Raw genomic sequence first — 14,190 nt, 5'->3', positions numbered from 1 at the left:
CAATTGCAGTAATAAAGTGTGTTCAGTTTAAAATTTAAAGTGACAGTAACGGTTTATTTTAAAACGTTTTTTGTACTTTATCAAGTTTTTGCCTGTTTAACATGTCTGAACTACCAGATAGACTGTGTTCTGAATGTGGGGAAGCCAAGGTTCCTTCTCATTTAAATAGATGTGATTTATGTGACACAAAATTTAGAGAAAATGATGCCCAAGATGATTCCTCAAGTGAGGGGAGTAAGCATGGTACTGCATCATCCCCTCCTTCGTCTACACCAGTCTTGCCCACACAGGAGGCCCCTAGTACATCTAGCGCGCCAATACTCCTTACTATGCAACAATTAACGGCTGTAATGGATAATTCTATCAAAAACATTTTAGCCAAAATGCCCACTTATCAGCGAAAGCGCGACTGCTCTGTTTTAGAAAATACTGAAGAGCATGAGGACGCTGATGATATTGGTTCTGAAGGGCCCCTACACCAGTCTGAGGGGGCCAGGGAGGTTTTGTCTGAGGGAGAAATTTCAGATTCAGGGAAAATTTCTCAACAAGCTGAACCTGATGTGATTACATTTAAATTTAAATTGGAACATCTCCGCGCTCTCCTTAAGGAGGTGTTATCCACTCTGGATGATTGTGAGAATTTGGTCATTCCAGAGAAACTATGTAAAATGGACAAGTTCCTAGAGGTCCCGGGGCCCCCCGAAGCTTTTCCTATACCCAAGCGGGTGGTGGACATTGTAAATAAAGAATGGGAAAGGCCCGGTATACCTTTCGTCCCTCCCCCCATATTTAAAAAATTGTTTCCTATCGTCGACCCCAGAAAGGACTTATGGCAGACAGTCCCCAAGGTCGAGGGGGCGGTTTCTACTCTAAACAAACGCACCACTATACCCATAGAAGATAGTTGTGCTTTCAAAGATCCTATGGATAAAAAATTAGAAGGTTTGCTTAAAAAGATGTTTGTTCAGCAAGGTTACCTTCTACAACCAATTTCATGCATTGTTCCTGTCACTACAGCCGCGTGTTTCTGGTTCGATGAGCTAGAAAAGGCGATCAATAATAATTCTTCTTATGAGGAGATTATGGACAGAATTCGTGCTCTCAAATTGGCTAATTCTTTCACCCTAGACGCCACTTTGCAATTGGCTAGGTTAGCGGCGAAAAATTCTGGTTTTGCTATTGTGGCGCGCAGAGCGCTTTGGTTAAAATCTTGGTCAGCGGATGCGTCTTCCAAGAACAAATTGCTTAACATTCCTTTCAAGGGGAAAACGCTGTTTGGCCCTGACTTGAAAGAGATTATCTCTGATATCACTGGGGGCAAGGGCCACGCCCTTCCTCAGGATAGGTCTTTCAAGGCCAAAAATAAACCTAATTTTCGTCCCTTTCGCAGAAACGGACCAGCCCCAAGTGCTACGTCCTCTAAGCAAGAGGGTAATACTTCTCAAGCCAAGCCAGCCTGGAGACCAATGCAAGGCTGGAACAAAGGAAAGCAGGCCAAGAAACCTGCCACTGCTACCAAGACAGCATGAGATGTTGGCCCCCGATCCGGGACCGGATCTGGTGGGGGGCAGACTCTCTCTCTTCGCTCAGGCTTGGGCAAGAGATGTTCTGGATCCTTGGGCGCTAGAAATAGTCTCCCAAGGTTATCTTCTGGAATTCAAGGGGCTTCCCCCAAGGGGGAGGTTCCACAGGTCTCAATTGTCTTCAGACCACATAAAAAAAAAAAGGCATTCTTACATTGTGTAGAAGACCTGTTAAAAATGGGAGTGATTCATCCTGTTCCATTAGGAGAACAAGGGATGGGGTTCTACTCCAATCTGTTCGTAGTTCCCAAAAAAGAGGGAACATTCAGACCAATCTTAGATCTCAAGATCCTAAACAAGTTTCTCAAGGTTCCATCGTTCAAAATGGAAACCATTCGAACTATTCTTCCTTCCATCCAGGAAGGTCAATTCATGACCACGGTGGATTTAAAGGATGCGTATCTACATATTCCTATCCACAAGGAACATCATCGGTTCCTAAGGTTCGCATTCCTGGACAAGCATTACCAGTTTGTGGCACTTCCGTTCGGATTAGCCACTGCTCCAAGGATTTTCACAAAGGTACTAGGGTCCCTTCTAGCGGTGCTAAGACCAAGGGGCATTGCAGTAGTACCTTACTTGGACGACATTCTGATTCAAGCGTCGTCCCTTCCTCAAGCAAAGGCTCACACGGACATTGTCCTGGCCTTTCTCAGATCTCACAGGTGGAAAGTGAACGCAGAAAAAAGTTCTCTGTCTCCGTCAACAAGGGTTCCCTTCTTGGGAACAATAATAGACTCCTTAGAAATGAGGATTTTTCTGACAGAGGCCAGAAAATCAAAACTTCTGAACTCTTGTCAAATACTTCATTCTGTTCCTCTTCCTTCCATAGCGCAGTGCATGGAAGTAATAGGTTTGATGGTAGCGGCAATGGACATAGTTCCTTTTGCACGCATTCATCTAAGACCATTACAACTGTGCATGCTCAGTCAGTGGAATGGGGACTATACAGACTTGTCTCCGACGATACAAGTAAATCAGAGGACCAGAGATTCACTCCGTTGGTGGCTGTCCCTGGACAACCTGTCACAGGGGATGAGCTTCCGCAGACCAGAGTGGGTCATTGTCACGACCGACGCCAGTCTGGTGGGCTGGGGCGCGGTCTGGGGACCCCTGAAAGCTCAGGGTCTTTGGTCTCGGGAAGAATCTCTTCTACCGATAAATATTCTGGAACTGAGAGCGATACTCAATGCTCTCAAGGCTTGGCCTCAGCTAGCAAAGGCCAAGTTCATACGGTTTCAATCAGACAACATGACGACTGTTGCGTACATCAACCATCAGGGGGGAACAAGGAGTTCCCTGGCGATGGAAGAAGTGACCAAAATCATTCAATGGGCGGAGACTCACTCCTGCCACTTGTCTGCAATCCACATCCCAGGAGTGGAAAATTGGGAAGCGGATTTTCTGAGTCGTCAGACATTTCATCCGGGGGAGTGGGAACTCCATCCGGAAATCTTTGCCCAAATCACTCAATTGTGGGGCATTCCAGACATGGATCTGATGGCCTCTCGTCAGACCTTCAAGGTTCCTTGCTACGGGTCCAGATCCAGGGATCCCAAGGCGACTCTAGTAGATGCACTAGTAGCACCTTGGACCTTCAAACTAGCTTATGTATTCCCGCCGTTTCCTCTCATCCCCAGGCTGGTAGCCAGGATCAATCAGGAGAGAGCATCGGTGATCTTGATAGCTCCTGCGTGGCCACGCAGGACTTGGTATGCAGACCTGGTGAATATGTCATCGGCTCCACCATGGAAGCTACCTTTGAGACGAGACCTTCTTGTTCAAGGTCCGTTCGAACATCCGAATCTGGTCTCACTCCAACTGACTGCTTGGAGATTGAACGCTTGATCTTATCAAAGCGAGGGTTCTCAGATTCTGTCATTGATACACTTGTTCAGGCCAGAAAGCCTGTAACTAGAAAAATTTACCACAAAATATGGAAAAAATATATCTGTTGGTGTGAATCTAAAGGATTCCCTTGGGACAAGGTAAAAATTCCTAAGATTCTATCCTTCCTTCAAGAAGGTTTGGAGAAAGGATTATCTGCTAGTTCCTTGAAGGGACAGATTTCTGCCTTGTCTGTGTTACTTCACAAAAAGCTGGCAGCTGTGCCAGATGTTCAAGCCTTTGTTCAGGCTCTGGTTAGAATCAAGCCTGTTTACAAACCTTTGACTCCTCCTTGGAGTCTCAATTTAGTTCTTTCAGTTCTTCAGGGGGTTCCGTTTGAACCCTTACATTCCGTTGATATTAAGTTATTATCTTGGAAAGTTTTGTTTTTGGTTGCAATTTCTTCTGCTAGAAGAGTTTCAGAATTATCTGCTCTGCAGTGTTCTCCTCCTTATCTGGTGTTCCATGCAGATAAGGTGGTTTTACGTACTAAACCTGGTTTTCTTCCGAAAGTTGTTTCTAACAAAAACATTAACCAGGAGATAGTCGTGCCTTCTTTGTGTCCGAATCCAGTTTCAAAGAAGGAACGTTTGTTGCACAATTTGGATGTTGTTCGTGCTCTAAAATTCTATTTAGATGCTACAAAGGATTTTAGACAAACATCTTCCTTGTTTGTTGTTTATTCTGGTAAAAGGAGAGGTCAAAAAGCAACTTCTACCTCTCTCTCTTTTTGGATTAAAAGCATCATCAGATTGGCTTACGAGACTGCCGGACGGCAGCCTCCTGAAAGAATCACAGCTCATTCCACTAGGGCTGTGGCTTCCACATGGGCCTTCAAGAACGAGGCTTCTGTTGATCAGATATGTAGGGCAGCGACTTGGTCTTCACTGCACACTTTTACAAAATTTTACAAATTTGATACTTTTGCTTCTTCTGAGGCTATTTTTGGGAGAAAGGTTTTGCAAGCCGTGGTGCCTTCCATCTAGGTGACCTGATTTGCTCCCTCCCTTCATCCGTGTCCTAAAGCTTTGGTATTGGTTCCCACAAGTAAGGATGACGCCGTGGACCGGACACACCTATGTTGGAGAAAACAGAATTTATGTTTACCTGATAAATTACTTTCTCCAACGGTGTGTCCGGTCCACGTCCCGCCCTGGTTTTTTAATCAGGTCTGATAATTTATTTTCTTTAACTACAGTCACCACGGTATCATATGGTTTCTCCTATGCAAATATTCCTCCTTTACGTCGGTCGAATGACTGGGGAAGGCGGAGCCTAGGAGGGATCATGTGACCAGCTTTGCTGGGCTCTTTGCCATTTCCTGTTGGGGAAGAGAATATCCCACAAGTAAGGATGACGCCGTGGACCGGACACACCGTTGGAGAAAGTAATTTATCAGGTAAACATAAATTCTGTTTTTGCTATTGTGGCGCGCAGAGCGCTTTGGCTAAAATCTTGGTCAGCGGATGCGTCTTCCAAGAACAAATTGCTTAACATTCCTTTCAAGGGGAAAACGCTGTTTGGCCCTGACTTGAAAGAGATTATTTCTGATATCACTGGGGGCAAGGGCCACGCCCTTCCTCAGGATAGGTCTTTCAAGGCCAAAAATAAACCTAATTTTCGTCCCTTTCGCAGAAACGGACCAGCCCCAAGTGCTACGTCCTCTAAGCAAGAGGGTAATACTTCTCAAGCCAAGCCAGCCTGGAGGCCAATGCAAGGCTGGAACAAAGGAAAGCAGGCCAAGAAACCTGCCACTGCTACCAAGACAGCATGAGATGTTGGCCCCCGATCCGGGACCGGATCTGGTGGGGGGCAGACTCTCTCTCTTCGCTCAGGCTTGGGCAAGAGATGTTCTGGATCCTTGGGCGCTAGAAATAGTCTCCCAAGGTTATCTTCTGGAATTCAAGGGGCTTCCCCCAAGGGGGAGGTTCCACAGGTCTCAATTGTCTTCAGACCACATAAAAAAACAGGCATTCTTACATTGTGTAGAAGACCTGTTAAAAATGGGAGTGATTCATCCTGTTCCATTAGGAGAACAAGGGATGGGGTTCTACTCCAATCTGTTCGTAGTTCCCAAAAAAGAGGGAACATTCAGACCAATCTTAGATCTCAAGATCCTAAACAAGTTTCTCAAGGTTCCATCGTTCAAAATGGAAACCATTCGAACAATTCTTCCTTCCATCCAGGAAGGTCAATTCATGACCACGGTGGATTTAAAGGATGCGTATCTATATATTCCTATCCACAAGGAACATCATCGGTTCCTAAGGTTCGCATTCCTGGACAAGCATTACCAGTTTGTGGCACTTCCGTTCGGATTAGCCACTGCTCCAAGAATTTTCACAAAGGTACTAGGGTCCCTTCTAGCGGTGCTAAGACCAAGGGGCATTGCAGTAGTACCTTACTTGGACGACATTCTGATTCAAGCGTCGTCCCTTCCACAAGCAAAGGCTCACACGGACATTGTCCTGGCCTTTCTCAGATCTCACGGGTGGAAAGTGAACGTAGAAAAAAGTTCTCTATCTCCGTCAACAAGGGTTCCCTTCTTGGGAACAATAATAGACTCCTTAGAAATGAGGATTTTTCTGACAGAGGCCAGAAAATCAAAACTTCTAAACTCTTGTCAAATACTTCATTCTGTTCCTCTTCCTTCCATAGCGCAGTGCATGGAAGTAATAGGTTTGATGGTAGCGGCAATGGACATAGTTCCTTTTGCGCGAATTCATCTAAGACCATTACAACTGTGCATGCTCAGTCAGTGGAATGGGGACTATACAGACTTGTCTCCGACGATACAAGTAGATCAGAGGACCAGAGATTCACTCAGTTGGTGGCTGTCCCTGGACAACCTGTCACAGGGGATGAGCTTCCGCAGACCAGAGTGGGTCATTGTCACGACCGACGCCAGTCTGGTGGGCTGGGGCGCGGTCTGGGGACCCCTGAAAGCGCAGGGTCTTTGGTCTCGGGAAGAATCTATTCTCCCGATAAATATTCTGGAACTGAGAGCGATATTCAATGCTCTCAAGGCTTGGCCTCAGCTAGCAAAGACCAAGTTCATACGGTTTCAATCAGACAACATGACGACTGTTGCGTACATCAACCATCAGGGGGGAACAAGGAGTTCCCTGGCGATGGAAGAAGTGACCAAAATCATTCAATGGGCGGAGACTCACTCCTGCCACTTGTCTGCAATCCACATTCCAGGAGTGGAAAACTGGGAAGCGGATTTTCTGAGTCGTCAGACATTTCATCCGGGGGAGTGGGAACTCCATCCGGAAATCTTTGCCCAAATCACTCAATTGTGGGGCATTCCAGACATGGATCTGATGGCCTCTCGTCAGAACTTCAAGGTTCCTTGCTACGGGTCCAGATCCAGGGATCCCAAGGCGACTCTAGTAGATGCACTAGTAGCACCTTGGACCTTCAAACTAGCTTATGTATTCCCGCCGTTTCCTCTCATCCCCAGGCTGGTAGCCAGGATCAATCAGGAGAGGGCATCAGTGATCTTGATAGCTCCTGCGTGGCCACGCAGGACTTGGTATGCAGACCTGGTGAATATGTCATCGGCTCCACCATGGAAGCTACCTTTGAGACGAGACCTTCTTGTTCAAGGTCCGTTCGAACATCCGAATCTGGTCTCACTCCAACTGACTGCTTGGAGATTGAACGCTTGATCTTATCAAAGCGAGGGTTCTCAGATTCTGTCATTGATACTCTTGTTCAGGCCAGAAAGCCTGTAACTAGAAAAATCTACCACAAAATATGGAAAAAATATATCTATTGGTGTGAATCTAAAGGATTCCCTTGGGACAAGATAAAAATTCCTAAGATTCTATCCTTTCTTCAAGAAGGTTTGGAGAAAGGATTATCTGCAAGTTCTTTGAAAGGACAGATTTCTGCCTTGTCTGTGTTACTTCACAAAAGGCTGGCAGCTGTGCCAGATGTTCAAGCCTTTGTTCAGGCTCTGGTTAGAATCAAGCCTGTTTACAAACCTTTGACTCCTCCTTGGAGTCTCAATTTAGTTCTTTCAGTTCTTCAGGGGGTTCCGTTTGAACCCTTACATTTTGTTGATATTAAGTTATTATCTTGGAAAGTTTTGTTTTTGGTTGCAATTTCTTCTGCTAGAAGAGTTTCAGAATTATCTGCTCTGCAGTGTTCTCCTCCTTATCCGGTGTTCCATGCAGATAAGGTGGTTCTGCGTACTAAACCTGGTTTTCTTCCGAAAGTTGTTTCTAACAAAAACATTAACCAGGAGATAGTCGTGCCTTCTTTGTGTCCGAATCCAGTTTCAAAGAAGGAACGTTTGTTGCACAATTTGGATGTAGTTCGTGCTCTAAAATTCTATTTAGATGCTACAAAGGATTTTAGACAAACATCTTCCTTGTTTGTTGTTTATTCTGGTAAAAGGAGAGGTCAAAAAGCAACTTCTACCTCTCTCTCTTTTTGGATTAAAAGCATCATCAGATTGGCTTACGAGACTGCCGGACGGCAGCCTCCTGAAAGAATCACAGCTCATTCCACTAGGGCTGTGGCTTCCACATGGGCCTTCAAGAACGAGGCTTCTGTTGATCAGATATGTAAGGCAGCGACTTGGTCTTCACTGCACACTTTTACTAAATTTTACAAATTTGATACTTTTGCTTCTTCTGAGGCTATTTTTGGGAGAAAGGTTTTGCAAGCCGTGGTGCCTTCCATCTAGGTGACCTGATTTGCTCCCTCCCTTCATCCGTGTCCTAAAGCTTTGGTATTGGTTCCCACAAGTAAGGATGACGCCGTGGACCGGACACACCTATGTTGGAGAAAACAGAATTTATGTTTACCTGATAAATTACTTTCTCCAACGGTGTGTCCGGTCCACGGCCCGCCCTGGTTTTTTAATCAGGTCTGATAATTTATTTTCTTTAACTACAGTCACCACGGTATCATATGATTTCTCCTATGCAAATATTCCTCCTTTACGTCGGTCGAATGACTGGGGAAGGCGGAGCCTAGGAGGGATCATGTGACCAGCTTTGCTGGGCTCTTTGCCATTTCCTGTTGGGGAAGAGAATATCCCACAAGTAAGGATGACGCCGTGGACCGGACACACCGTTGGAGAAAGTAATTTATCAGGTAAACATAAATTCTGTTTCTTAACGTTTTACAGGGCGTTCCGTTTGAACCCCTTCATTCCATTGATATAAAGTTGTTATCTTGGAAAGTTCTATTTTTAATGGCTATTTCCTCGGCTCGAAGAGTCTCTGAGTTATCAGCCTTACATTGTGATTCTCCTTATTTGATTTTTCACTCGGATAAGGTAGTTCTGCGTACTAAACCTGGGTTCTTACCTAAGGTAGTCACTAACAGGAATATCAATCAAGAGATTGTTGTTCCATCCTTGTGTCCAAATCCTTCTTCAAAGAAGGAACGACTTCTGCACAATCTGGATGTAGTTCGTGCCCTAAAATTTTATTTACAGGCAACTAAAGAATTTCGACAAACGTCTTCCCTGTTTGTCGTTTACTCTGGTCAGAGGAGAGGTCAAAAAGCTTCTGCTACCTCTCTCTCTTTTTGGCTTCGTAGCATAATACGTTTAGCTTATGAGACTGCTGGACAGCAGCCTCCTGAAAGAATTACAGCTCATTCCACTAGAGCTGTGGCTTCCACTTGGGCCTTTAAGAATGAGGCCTCTGTTGAACAGATTTGCAAGGCTGCAACTTGGTCTTCGCTTCATACTTTTTCCAAATTTTACAAATTTGACACTTTTGCTTCTTCGGAGGCTATTTTTGGGAGAAAGGTTCTTCAGGCAGTGGTTCCTTCTGTATAAAGATCCTGCCTGTCCCTCCCGTCATCCGTGTACTTTTGCTTTGGTATTGGTATCCCAGAAGTAATGATGACCCGTGGACTGATCACACTTAACAGGAGAAAACATAATTTATGCTTACCTGATAAATTCCTTTCTCCTGTAGTGTGATCAGTCCACGGCCCGCCCTGTTTTTTATGGCAGGTCTAAATTTTTAAATTATACTCCAGTCACCACTGCACCCTTTAGCTTCTCCTTTCTCGTTGGTTCTTGATCGAATGACTGGGTGTGACGTAGAGGGGAGGAGCTATATAGCAGCTCTGCTGGGTGATCCTCTTGCACTTCCTGTTGGGGAGGAGTTAATATCCCAGAAGTAATGATGACCCGTGGACTGATCACACTACAGGAGAAAGGAATTTATCAGGTAAGCATAAATTATGTTTTTAAATAAATCTAGACTATTTGCATTAGAACACAAACAACAAAACAAAGAAGATTGTGACACATGCAAGGAAAAATAGTCATTTTTTGATATTTGTTTTTAAATATTGATTTTACTTTGGATGTCAGAATATGTTTGGATTTGGGGATTTGTGTGTATGTATATAATTTTTACTTTTTTTTTTTTTTTTATTTGTTTTCTTCTGCACTTGCATGTATTTAGTTAAAAAAAGAAATCTAAAGATTTTGCATCTCTATGACATGATTAAGGGTGTTTGACAGAATTGTCTTCCTGTATGATGTTTTTGAAAGAAACAACAAAGATTTGTTTGTTTGTTCTGGGTTATGAATTGGGCTCCTATAAAATGCTCACCACTTGAGATTACACGCTACATTACGCTGGATGATGGATCTCTATTTGAATTGTTGACTGGCTTCCAGTTACAGAGCTGCTGTTACTCTACCTCACCCTTAATGCCCTGCATTCATGGTTGCCTGGTATACAACATACCATGTACCTTAAAAATGATAGCAGTGGAGGGGGCGGAGCCAGCACTCACAGGAGATGGCTGCATGTTTGTGAGCTCTAGTCTCCCTTAAGGGCTAAATTAATTTAAATGTGAGTGTGCCTGGCTAAACTGAACTGCTAAGAAGTCTCAATAAGCCCTATTTATCAACCCGGATTGACACCTGACCGGACTTACAATACAACAGTAAGGAGACGGCATTTCATTACACTGCGGCCTGCGGCCTGTATCGCATCCAAGCGCCGTATGAAGGAGACGCTGCTTACCACTGATCGCGGACAGAGGAGAAAGCTGCTAGACAGTTCGTGGGGAAAAAAACTCGGGAAAGTGATCGCAGTGGTAAGCGGGTATTTGTCGTCTGAGGTGGGTGCCTTTCTGTGGGCATGCTGTACTCGTGTGAGGCCCCGGGAAGGGAAGCACTAAATTTAGTAGATGGCCGCCATTGACCACAGTGAACAGGAACATATGGCCACTTACAATAATGAACAATGAGCCTGCTATAAGGGGACAGCAGTAAACATAACAATGAAGCAAGAGATATGCTTGACATTGGTTAGTGTGAATTATGCCGACCATTTAATAAAAAATATATCCCACTGACTCATGTTGCGCATTCCTGGACACATGCGACTAGCCTAAGAAGGAAGGAAAGGTAGCAAACAATACACTCTGGCCGCAGACCCACAGCTGGTGATAAATACACGTTTTGCAGAGGACAAGAGACACTGACATTAGCGACAGGAGTGGCAGACCTAGTTTAATCAATCTGCCAGCAGTTAATTGATACTGTATTTTACCCTTTCTATCAAGATATCAAGTGCCGATCTCTTTTACACAGGAGTTAAAATGTCTCCCAAAAAGGGAGGCAAGCCAGATAAAGGCGCTAAAAAACGGACAACAACAAACCCTTCCGTAAATAATTTTTTCAAGCACATAGATACACCTGGGAAAGTGCTAACAGCTACAAGCGATGCCAGGGGAGATGCTTCCTCGGCCTCATCTGAATCTGAGGGAGAGAGTTCAGAACATGCTATTTCAGTTCCTAGAGCCCTGCTGAATTCTTTACCCTCAAAAAAGGATTTTTCCAACCTAATTGGCCAAGTTAAACAATGCATCAGGGAGGAAATCTCTGAGATTAAAAAGGAGCTTTCAGATATGGGCCAGAGAGTAGAAAAATTAGAAGACAATAATGCCCTCACCAATTCCAACATACTCTTTCTCAGGTCTAAGGTGGCCTCTCAAGATGAGCAACTTTTACAAATGGAGAACAAGCTAGATGACTTGGAAAACCGTAGTCGTCGCAGTAACATTCGAATCAGAGGAATCCCAGAGACCATCCTACCACCAGATCTGGAAGACTACCTACAAGGTTTGTTTACTCTTGTCTTGGGAGTGGACTCAGAAGCCACTATAGCACTGGATAGGTTCCACCGGGCCTTGCAAGCAAAACCTCTGGGTGACCAGCCCCCAAGAGATGTTATTGTCAAGATTACTAGTTATCAAATCAAAGAGGAGATAATGAAAAAAGCACGACAGAAATTTCCTCTTAAGTTCAGGGCTGACCCCATTCAATTATTTGAAGATTTGACTCCAAGAACACTACAGAAGAGACGTGAATTTAGATTCTTTACCACCACACTGAGACAGCGTAATATCCCATACAGATGGGGCCACCCTTTCAATCTGCAAATCCCATGGAAGGGAAGAAGATTAATATGCAATACAACAGAGGATATACAGAAGGTCTGTAATGACCTGGAAATCACCATCATGCCTCAGCAGGATGAGATCTGTGAAAGAAGAGGGGAGAGACCCTATACGGCCCCACCTCTACCACAGAGAACGGAGTGGAAGAGATTCCCAGCAAAGTTGGTCAATAAAGACATTCAAAAAGTGGACTCTGCAGCAACTTCAGGAAAGTGAACTTTTCTCTCTTTTTTTCTGCTGTGGGACTGAATTTAATTAAGTCTAGGGGGTGAGGGTTGCAGCTGATACAGCAGTATTTGTGATCTGGGGGTCGTCTGCACTGGCCCACTCTGTGAATTAAAGGAGGGGTGGGCCGGGGCGAGATGATCTCACAGATGGAATTTTGGTGGGGTACAGCCACACTGATTGACGGACAAGAGTTCTTGTAGACGAAGAGAGGTGAGACATGCCGCGTAAATAAGGTATGATTATTGCCTTTGAACTGAGTAGAAATTACATTGTAATGTAAATATTTGAATACTGTAATGGTAGGAATCACGTGTTTATTTGAATGTAACGTATGGATGTCTAAATTGTTTAATCTGCAAATCGAGATGTAACATATCTTATGTCTAAATGTTTACAGGTGCTCTCACTAAGCAACACTCAGGGTGCACCACGGTGCAAGCCTGAGGTAATATCTATTTCATGCCCAAATAGGGGTTTTGTATTCTCCCCTTAAAAGAATGCTAGTTATAGCTCTTTTCATTTGCACCAGTTGTGCACTACTTATCTTGTTTGAATTTTATTTTGTTTATTTTTTTAACTACTGCCGTGGGGGCCACTTCAATTTCAGACATGTACTCTGGGCTAAATATCACTGTAAATCATTTATAACATTGCCACATAGCTTAGGACTATCAAAACATAGCTTCAACACTCTGGATGACAGAAACTAACACACCCACTATACATATAATCACTCAAAATGTAAAAGGTTTCAATTGCCCTAATAAGCGGAATATGGCTATCAGAGACCTGTATAGGAGAGGAGGGAAAATCCTCTTACTGCAGGAAACGCATTTTAAGACGGGTAAGGTTTTTTTCAACTCAATACCCGCAACATTTTCACAGTACGAACTCCACCAAAAAAATTAACGGGGTTAGCATTTTGGTGCACAAATCAATTCCATTTAAACTCCAAAAAATAGATAAGGATAAGGAAGGGAGATTCTTGGGAATTATGGGCCTGATGTTTGGTAGACCTGTGACTATTGTCAATCTATACGCTCCCAATGTGAGGCAGGACCGTTTTGTTTCACAAATCTCAGATAGGATTACAGTCCTAGCCAAAGGCCCCTTAATTGCAGCTGGAGATCTTAATACCCCTCTCGAACCTGACCTAGACAGCTCTAACCCCACTGTTCGACAGAACCAAAAAATGCTTCATTCTATATGGAGAGACATTAGAGCTTTGACACTACATGACACATGGCGCTACACCCATCCGCAAATTAGAGATTACACCTTCTTTTCAAACCCACAAAAAAGTTACTCAAGACTGGACTACATTCTAGTAGATCATCTTGCGCTTTCATTAGTTAAACATGTAAATATCAAACATACAGTATGGTCAGACCACTCTTTAGTGGAATGTGTGATGGCATGGCCTTCTGCCCCCATCAAGCCTTTTACATGGCGTCTTGACAATGTGCTGTTAGCTGACTCAAAAGTGGTAGAATCATTCGCGGAGTATCTAGATAGCTATTTTACTATTAATAACACACCAGACATTAGCCCCGCGATAGTGTGGGAAACACATAAAGCTTATATCAGAGGCGAATTTATCAAATTACAAGCATATAAACGCAAACAAGCCCTTGCAGAATATGTTAAATTAGCACAAGAGGTATCTGAGGCCGATATGTCATTGAAACTACATCCTAGGGACCAGGAACTGGCTAGGATTCTACAAAATAAAAGGGAAAATCTAAATAAGCACTTGCAACTCGAGTCACAGAGAAGTCAATTGCACATACAGCAAAAATACTATGGTGAGGGAAATAGATCGGGGAAGCTATTAGCTAGAACATTAAAGCAGCAACGCACAAACTCCTACATTCACTCACTCAAATCACCACATAATACTAATATTGAGGACACAAAATCCATTGGGGACTCCTTCAGGAAGTTCTATCACAGACTATATAATCTGTTTCCCAACAGAACGCCAAATAGCCATCAGTCAGAGTGTGAAAGATATTTAGAGGGTATAAATCTCCCT

At 43.9% G+C, this 14,190-nt stretch overlaps 1 protein-coding gene across 1 annotated transcript in view; it reads left to right on the top strand.

Annotated features, from left to right (window-relative positions):
* DNAJC2 (DnaJ heat shock protein family (Hsp40) member C2) overlaps positions 1-14,190 on the top strand; it is a 155,134-nt gene that overhangs the window by 103,912 nt on the left and 37,032 nt on the right. The window lies entirely within an intron of this gene.

The sequence above is a fragment of the Bombina bombina genome, chromosome 6, assembly GCF_027579735.1.
Source record: "Bombina bombina isolate aBomBom1 chromosome 6, aBomBom1.pri, whole genome shotgun sequence".
Classification (NCBI taxonomy): Eukaryota; Metazoa; Chordata; class Amphibia; order Anura; family Bombinatoridae; genus Bombina; species Bombina bombina.
Note: the sequence above shows the minus strand (reverse complement) of the source record. Positions and strands in the feature narration are given on the sequence as shown.